Source organism: Panicum virgatum, chromosome 4K (assembly GCF_016808335.1).
Source record: "Panicum virgatum strain AP13 chromosome 4K, P.virgatum_v5, whole genome shotgun sequence".
NCBI lineage: Eukaryota > Viridiplantae > Streptophyta > Magnoliopsida > Poales > Poaceae > Panicum > Panicum virgatum.
In genome coordinates this window covers 13150173-13159660 of record NC_053139.1, presented here as the reverse complement: position 1 = coordinate 13159660, position 9488 = coordinate 13150173, and the positions used below count along the sequence as shown (strand labels likewise).

The following is a 9488-nucleotide window of genomic DNA, read 5'->3' as shown; positions in this document are numbered from 1 at the left end:
TTGTGTTACTTATGATCGTGATTAATGAGTAATTTCCTTATATTCATTGACATTTAAAACATTCCCTCATGTGAAATAGTAAAAAATTCACTTTTCTTCTATGCCACTTCCGGTAGTCAACTGTTATGTGGCAAGTAGGGGTGTAATTGGTTCGGATAATACCTGTTATTTGAGTTCTGATTCATTTAGAGGAGTTGATATCCAACCGTATCTGGATATTCAGTATCTGATACCGTATTAAAGACTCAATGTTAAACCTACTACACAATGAACTAAACCACTAAATTTACCCATATTTCCCTTTAGTAAATCTAAAGCCACTCTGCATCCTTAAGCTTATCTACTGTTCTTTGTTTGGGATTAAAGATTCTTTTCATTTTGTAGGAATATGTTGCACTAAGAAAGTTGTGCCTTCGACCAGAAAAGCTTCGAGCTTGGCACGAGCAACAAAATGAAACAAATAACTGAGCAAATCAATAAATGATGGTGCCATCAAGTTGGAGGCTATCTTATAAATTTATTATTTTTCAATTCTAGATATATTTATCACACCGTATATGATTTGCTTATCACATGGTACCTTTTCATTGCTTCTGAACATTGCTTTAGCAGGGTAATTAAGTTATTAACTGTGTCGAGGTATTAATTTTACTAGCGTGAAATACGCCTTCGTTCACTGCTGGTTTGGGAACTGGTAGTGGAAACAGACAGAAATAGCCTGCTCGAGGGGGGCATCGTGCACTGCTACACAAAGTGTGATCTGCCGCCGTCACTCCACTGCAGGACACACAAACATTTGGCTTGTCATTTTTTCAATGCGGCCATTTCCACTCCAAAGCACTGTACCTTTGTGTTTCCTTCTCCGGTCTTTATATATTAAAGGTGCAAATTGGTAACCCTTAAATGCACCTCCAACCATCTTTAGTTCAAATATTTATGCTATTTTTTAAAAAATAAGATTCAATTTTGGAGAAGTAGCACAAATATTTGAACTAAAAAGGGTTGGAGGTGCACCTAAGAGTCATCAATTTGCACCCACTATTTGAACAAATATAATCTTACCCACTAGGAAAAGATCATACTTGCGAGATGATCAGATCAGAGGTAATAATAATGTCACATATTGGCTATGGTTGGCAAGGCTCTTATATATCTTTGTCATCGGTGGTAGCTATTTATCAGCACAATGGTTCAACATATATAATATTTGGTTGCCATAGTTAAAAAATAATATGCTAGAAGTCCTGCACACTATAGGTCACAAAAATGCAGCACAAACGTGTAAAAAATTACATGCCCAATAGTTTTCCATTGGTCCGCTAGAGAGCGTTCACTACTACAGCCACCCCTATCACCGCCTGTTCTAAAAGTATATCACCAACGGTTTTGGGTACCGTTGGATTTAAGTCGTTGGTGATAGCGGGGCTATCACCGCTGGTTCCAGAACCGTTGGTGATGTGCACCCATCACCGCCGGTTCGTATCTGGAACCGTTGGTGATGGAGACATCAACACCGCCGGTTTAAGACACGAATCGGCGGTGAAGACCTTTTTCCCATAAAAAAATATTTTCATATAATAATATTGCATCATTTGTACAACATATATAATATATAATTATAGCAGCAGAATTTAACCTTATGAGCTCATACATCGAGATTATTGCCCAAACATAAGTTAAAGGTGAATGGATAAATCTGACTCATCACATTTTATTAGCCAATTATATTCCACACAAATCCTAGTATCAGTACTTGCTGAAGTTGACATGGAATGGGATATGAATTAGTACAGTTCTTGGTTTGAAAGAAATAATATAGACATAAACATCTGAAAGAAGCAGACAATAGACATGTTTTCAGTTTCTACCATTCACCAGGAAAATATATAGCTTATTCTACATTAAACATGCATGTCTGGCATATTCTACCATATAATTTGATCAAGCTAGCTAATGCTTGGTTCCACCCTATAATCATGACATTTTAATGTCCAAACAATAAAAAACAATTAACTTCTCTAGCTGCACCAACCTTTCTCAGCAAATCCATCTGCATTTGAAGGTAGGAAGTAAAAATTAAAAAAAACATAGTGAACTGAATGCCTCATGCAGAAAAGCTTATGCAGTGACTGTCCCAAAACAGCACAAGGTAGCAAATGAGTACACCTATATAGTGTATTTGAAGTATATTTGCATTTCTCTTCATAGAAACAACACTTGTCCCAAAAGAGCACCAGGATATTTGCATTTCTGTGCAGAAAAACAACAGTTCTCCAATTCAGTTTAGCAATTGGTACAGAACATCCTAGTTTTCAATGCACATCTCAAATTAATCTATAGAGAAAAAAAATCATACAAACCACAATCTGAAACTGAAAGGATTATTTTGTTCTTTCAGCAGGCTAATGTCAAAGAGATCAATATGATAACACAAACTGACTGAGATTTGTTATAGATGGTTCAACTGAGGGCGAAGGATCAAGAATATACGACTGCGAACCTCCAAAGCGCAAAGGATATCAAAGAGGAACATTGAGATATGATGCAATGAGGGAGACTGCCTATGATTCATAACAAACAAACAGTCAGGTTTGTAAAATAGTACCATCTGGAGAGCATTGTTAGTTATATGTCCACCCAATCTGAATATCTTCTTTCTTCTAGAACAGAATGAAGTCATAAACTGATAGTATTTCAAAATGCTCTAGCAAAGAAATTAGAATTGACAAAAGAATGGTGAATTTAATTTCCAGTTTATAATAATTAATCAAACTAGATATACTTACATGTGCAGCATATCCCAGAACAGTAGAAGATTTATGAAAATCAGTCTTGTCACTGAAATAGCCAGTCTTTTTGGCATTTGGCTTCAATAGCTGTAGACCCAATATGGCCAGAGGTCTTCTCTGAGAGCCATTTGGCAACGTTGATGTTCTGGAGAAACGCCCGTCTAGCCTGCCCACAAGCACAATGATGTTACAAATCTGTGTTTTCTTGGGTTCCAAAACCAAACACGGGAATTACAATTACTCCATGGATGTTATTCAATTAGTTTCAGCTTTTCAGGACACGCTGCCCAGTCAAGAACTGGGAATGTGTGTTCCCCTCCTTTTGACACTCGAAGCACAACCGAAGGTATGGAGACGAATCCAACCTTTCCCAGGAATAATTCCGGGCTGAAAAGGAAAGCACCAAGATCCGAGCACCCACCCATTGGTAGAGCGCATAGGATCCGACAGTTCCACTAGGGATCGAGCAAGGAGGGGCGCCAATCGAGTCCCAACCTCAGTGATTATTATTACCTCTAATGCGGACTCGAGTCGCGTGGCGAGCTGCGCCTTGCGGTCCCTGCCGGATTGGAGCGCGGCGGAGAGGCTCCAGAGGCGGGCGAGCTCCTGCTGCAGGTCCTCCCAGTGGATGACCTTGGGATCGCCGATGCCCTCGACCTTGCTGGGCGGCAGGATCACCCAGCCGTCCTCCTCCTCCGGCGGGGGCGAGGGCGGGGGAGGCTCAGGGGCGGCGGACGACAGGCCCGGATCCTCCATCGCGGGGGGGCATGTCCGCGGGTGGGGGTTCGGGCGGAAGAGCGAGCACGGCATGGGCGGGCGGTGGGGGCTCGTGGTGTTATGGTAGGGGCTGGTGGGAGGCTTCGGCCGTCGTCGTCGGGTTGGGGACGAGGGAGGAGGACGGGGCGGAGGGCCGGCGCCGCCGCCATGGGAGGGCGCGGGAGGAGGAAGAGGAATGGGGAGGAGGGCGGCGCCACGAGGGAGGGAGGGCTGTGGGCGGACGCCAGGGGGAGGAGGAAAAACATACCGGAGAGAGAGAGAGAGGGAGGGGAGAATGAAAAAAAATAGGTGGAGAACACATCACTGCCGGGTCATATTACAACCCGGCGGTGATGTTAATATATCACCGCCGGTTCGTAATACGACCCGGCGGTGAAAGACTATCACCGCCGGTTCGAAACAAACCGGCGGTGATGGAGCGTTTGCGATGATGTATTCTGTAGTAGTGGTTAGTGATATTGCCCCATATTTAGATGAATATGAAGATACACCTCACATATGTAAATGTACTCAGTCAACATCTCCTTCTAGAGGTATTCAGGGTATAAACTCAGTATACCCCCAAACTCCCTAGAATCGCCTGGCTTGTCAACATAGGCACCATGATACCACTCATTCTCATCCATCCAAACATCGGTTGCAGCCATATGTGACACGATAGGGTTTAGTTCTACCAACACTCCGATCCCTAAACCCAAAAGTTTTCAAAATATGTTGTTAACTAATATGCAAGTCTTTTCCTACGTTCTTTCTATCCTTTAAACTCCATGTATGAAACCGTTGGTGTCACGAGGCTCTCTATACACTGCTAGAAAAATGAGCATTCGTTCCTACACATTAGTACTGGTTAACTTTTGGTCCAGTACTAAAGTCTCCTCGGGATCATTTTAGTATCGGGTCCAAATTTAAACGGTCCCCGAGCCACTTTAGTACCGGGACAAACACCGGCCGGTACTAAAAGGCGACATTTAGTACCGGCCGGAGTCTTGGCCCAGTACTAAAGGGTACTCCAGGGTTTATTCAAAAGGAAAGGATCCCCACTGAACTACATGTGATGTCTAGGTGGGAGTGTAAGAAAGCTACACATGAGGCTGGAGGTTGTCGATTCGACTTATTGTGACTACGCACACGCGTTTACTCAGAATTTCATTTTTTCTGGGTGGAGCACTTAGTACCGGCTACTGCGGCCGGTAATAAATGGTGGACCATTTAGTACCGGGCAGCCGGTACTAGTGCTGCTTTTTCTTGCACTGATATACAATTGATTCTATGGGTTCACGGTTAGAAAGTTAGTAACCTGCAGAAACAGGGATATCCACTCATCACCTGTCACTATAGAGGTGGCAGTGTTGTATATGTTGAGAACAATTTATTCACTTCCAATACAAATCACCATATACAGGATGTTGCCAAGTAAACACGCCCTCGCTACAGGGTCAGGTCCACCGTCGCATGATAGACGACTTATACACCCCATGTCATATATTGGCAATATGAGATGTCCCCAAGGAAGCCACATCTCAAGGGACACGATTAGGATTGTTGATATTATTCACAAAAATGTATTTACTCACCTTACAAGGCATTTCATGTCCGATGCTGCATGGATGATATCAGTTTCTCATAACCAAATAACAAATACTTTATCTTTCTTATATGAGTATATATAGGTGCATTGTTACTAATAGTAAGTTTTGACAAAAAGTAAATACCATAATCAAACAAATTAGCTTTACCATCTATTGACTCAAATATTTATGATTAATCAGAATAGAGTCTCAAGGGTTTATCGGATAAGGCATATGTGAGCTCTTATACTAGGAATGGCGGAACTAACCAATTTACACTGGTTCCAGAGCGCCCAATAATCATTAACGTGGTAATTATTTGAAATGGTGTAAATCTGATGGTCCATCAAGCATTTCCAAATCATCCACATTCGAACTATTATCTCATTGATATACTCAGAATTTGCATATGGAGGCACAATAGACATTATATTATTACACACATTTTTATATAATTAATTAATTCAAAAAAATTATATAATTAAACTTTATGAAACAAAACTAAAGTGCGTGACAACTAGTATTAAGAAGTTTTAAAATGTTATGGTCTTAGGGTCTGATAGTCAACGAGACCATAATACACCTCAAGGAGAAACATGGCTACACAGTCCGCCTCACAAACAAGCTTAATCTGTGATATTCTCTTAAAGCACTATATAGTAAGAACTTGACATACGTCAAGAAATACTAAGCAGCATAACTACGACAAAAAGTTAATGATCAAGAGCAAGTGTTGAATGACTTATAACGATGAAGGCACAAGTTTTAGATGCAGCATTGAAAGATAGGGGCGGCGAGGGCGAGTGATAGAAGCGGGTTTTCACGTGGCCGGGGCTGTGGTGGCGAACAGAGGTCAGTGGCGTGGAGAGCAGAACCTGCAGCACCCAACCAGAGCTTGAGGAGGCATGGGGAAGGAGGGCGTCGCTGACGAGTGGGCCCAAGCGAGGAAAAGGGGTAAAATGCTGGGTCAACTTTAAAAATCGAAAACTAGGACTTCCCGTAATCCAAAAGTCATCAAAATTTTACTGGAGCAAGATAAAAAATAATACCAATATCACACTGCAACAAAACAAGCACTCAAAGATCTGCCATAAAACATTCAAAGAAAAATAAACAAACAGCAGTTTTTGAACTTTCCAAGAATTTTATGCTTCATTTTCGTTGTCAAAAAAATATATTTTAAATTCATCATTTTATAGTATTTAAGTAAAATTTTGGGGGCACATTTGCATAGAAAAATTTTAAACTTACTTCACAACCATCACAGTCACACAAACAAGACAAGAAGTAAAATAAACTTATGGACAACACATACATGAACATGATGCTATATTATACTTCAATGATGCTCATGATGACATTACCTAAAATTTAATCATGTTTAAATTTTGGGTCGTGACAAATATTTCTAGTATATCAGTTCTTTGGGACATCCAGCTACCATGTATACTACATTGTAAACTCTGACATAGCTTATAGGCAGGTGCGCGCGTAATTTATTAAACCTTTTCTTAGAAAAAGGAAAGTTTCCGACCTCTGCAACCACACACAACAATCTTAGCTCTGAAGTTGATCACAAATAATAAGTAAAAGTTTACACCAACTAAAGGAAGTAATTAAAAGCAAATTCTCTTATTGCTTCTCCAACTATTTTTGGCGAAGATATCCAAAGCGATGACCTCTAACGCTTTGCTTGCCAAACGGACAGTCACCCTTGATTCCTCAGGCTATAGTAGGGATGAAAATCGCAGCCAATATGCTCCTCTAAAAATAACCTGCATAAAAGAGGTAACCTGTTTTTTTCTCAAAAATCAAGTCATTACGTGTACACTAAATAGCCCAAATAGGAGCAGTAGCCCCTACAAAAAACAATAATCTATCTTTCTTGTTTATGCCATTTAACCAATGTCCAAGCATATGAGATATTGATTTAAGTGGGGTTAGCCCACACTTCTATAGAAAGGGCCTTTGATCCAACATATTAGTCCTTACTGCTATTGGACCCGGGACCAATGAAGGCTTTAGTCCCGGGTCCAATGGCTTGGGGCCAGTAGAAAGGAAGGAGAGATCTTTTGTCCTGGTTGGTACTACCCTTTAGTCCCGGTTAAAACTACCAACCGGGACTAAAGGTTTCAGTCCCGGATGTAGGTCCAGACCGGGATTAAAAGGGCTCTTTTAGTCCCGGGCGACACTACCACCTGGGACCAAAGCTTTTTTTGTGCAGCCGCCCCAACCCCCAACACCTTTTCTCTCTCCCTTCTCTTTATCTTCTCGGATCCTTATCTCTCCATCTTTCTCACCACTCATCCTCTCCGGCTGGCCGGTGCCCCAGTTCGCGGCCAGGCTCGGCGGGTGGCGCACCAGAGCAGCTAGCTTTGGCGGGAGGTGCGGCCAGGCCTGGCGGGTGGCGGCCTGGCGTGGCTAAATCCGGCAGGAGGCGAGGCCAGATCTGGCGGGAGGCGCAGCCAAGCCCGGCGGGCGGCCGCTCGGCGTGGCCAGATCTGGCGGGAGGCGCAGCCAAGCCCGGCGGGCGGCGGCTCGGCATGGCCAGGCCTCGGCCGGGGCTGCTCGGCCGGGCCCTGGCAGCGGCGGCGAGGCCAGTCCTGGCAGGGGCGCTCCTTCGGGCCACAGCAGACGGCGGCGTGGGCGGCCTGACCAGACCCCGGTGGGCGGCGGCGTGCGAGACCGAGGCCTGATTTTTTTTTATTTTTTTTCAAATATATGTGTATATATGACAATATATGTGTATATATGACTGGGATTGATTTGTGAATGTTTCTTTCGTGTGGTTGTGATTGATTTTATGAATGAATAATTTGTGATTGTAAGTGATTTTCTGATTGCAATTTTGGAGAAATATTTGGAAATGGAGAAATTGGTTTGCATGCGTAGATGAGCTGGTCTGCGCGCGCAGACAAGCTGATTTTTTTTTGTGAAAAATCACATTGGTCCCAATTGCATATATCTATCGGGATAAAAGGGTCCGACACAATAGTCCCGGGTTCACAGTCCCGGTTGAAAAACCGGGACAAAAGTCAGTTGTCAACCGGGACTATTGTAGGATTCTGTAGTAGGGCCAGTAGCTATATAAACAATACGCCAAATAATTTTAGCATGTTGACAATAAAAAATTGGTTCTTAATTGTTTCATTGCAATCGCTGAATTATCCTTGGTTGAAATAACACCTCGCTGGAGATATCAAATGAAAATCTTTATTTTTAGTGGAATCTTGAGCTTCCAAATAAATTTTTTCGAAATGGGGTACCCGGGTTTATTAGAAATCGAACTGTGAAATGATCATGTCTATGTAAGTTCCAGGTAAAAGTATCCCATTCATTCAAAAGTTGTTTGACTGGAGAGTTTAGCTATTAGGTTGTGCCAAGCAATCAATTTATCCACAACTAGAGCTCTTCGAAAAGAGACATTCAATGGCGTTTGATGTATCACATTCGCCACTGTGTCATGTGGACAATGGACAATATTATATAAGTTGGGGAATTGATCCTTTAGGGGTTTAGTATCAACCCAAGTATCCTCTCAAAATCTAGTTTGTGACCCATCTTTTATCTTGACACTACTAGAAAAGTGCCTTATAGCACCGGTTGGTGAAGCCCTTGGGTACCGGTTTTGCCAACTGGTACCCCATAACCGGGACTAAAGTCTAGGCCTTAGGCACCGGGTAAAAGAACCGGTGCCTAAGGCTCTTGTCATCATAGAAAAATATACGCACGCATGCAGTAGCTGGGATTCGAACCCGTGACCTCCTACCTCGCGTGCACCTCCTTTACCATCTCACCTACACAGCACTTGTAATGAGAAGAGAGATATTTTCCTTTTAAAGCAACCCATGAAGGGCCTTATGTACCGATTGCTAACATACCACCCGGTACCTAAGGCTAGATATAGGTACCGGTTGGTGTTACCAACTGGTACCTATGTCTAGGCTTAGTTACCGGGTGGTAACACCAATAAGTACCTAAGGCTCATTTATAGATTCCATCCACCCCAAAAGTAGATACCGGTTCATCTTCGTATTAGTACTTTTGGGATGGACCTAAGACATGTTTTCTAGTAGTGTGAAGGTCCTACGTCCCCAGAAAATCTTCCCCGACCTTAAATTTTTATTAAACCTGAATGTACTATATCACGCCCTTCAGATTCATGGGTTCCTAGTCGTAGTTGTGGCACCATCCTTTAATCTTCCATTTAGAGAACATCCCATCGTCGATCAGCCATGAGAAGCCTGCGAAGCCGTGGAAGGCGTGTAATGGCCAAATTTCATGTCCATTGTTCACTGCCGTACGTGTTCGCGTCCAAGGGAGACCCCACTCGATTGGTCGCGTCACTCCAACC

At 42.7% G+C, this 9488-nt stretch overlaps 1 long non-coding RNA gene across 1 annotated transcript; it reads right to left on the bottom strand.

Moving 5' to 3' along the window:
• Positions 1 to 1867: 1867 nt before the first annotated feature.
• LOC120705074 lies at positions 1868 to 2443 on the bottom strand. Its single transcript, XR_005687771.1, has 2 exons — positions 2167 to 2443; positions 1868 to 2050 (listed from the first exon to the last, which is right to left on the bottom strand). It is a non-coding gene; the product is annotated as an uncharacterized LOC120705074 (long non-coding RNA).
• Between the last annotated feature and the right edge of the window lie 7045 nt (positions 2444 to 9488).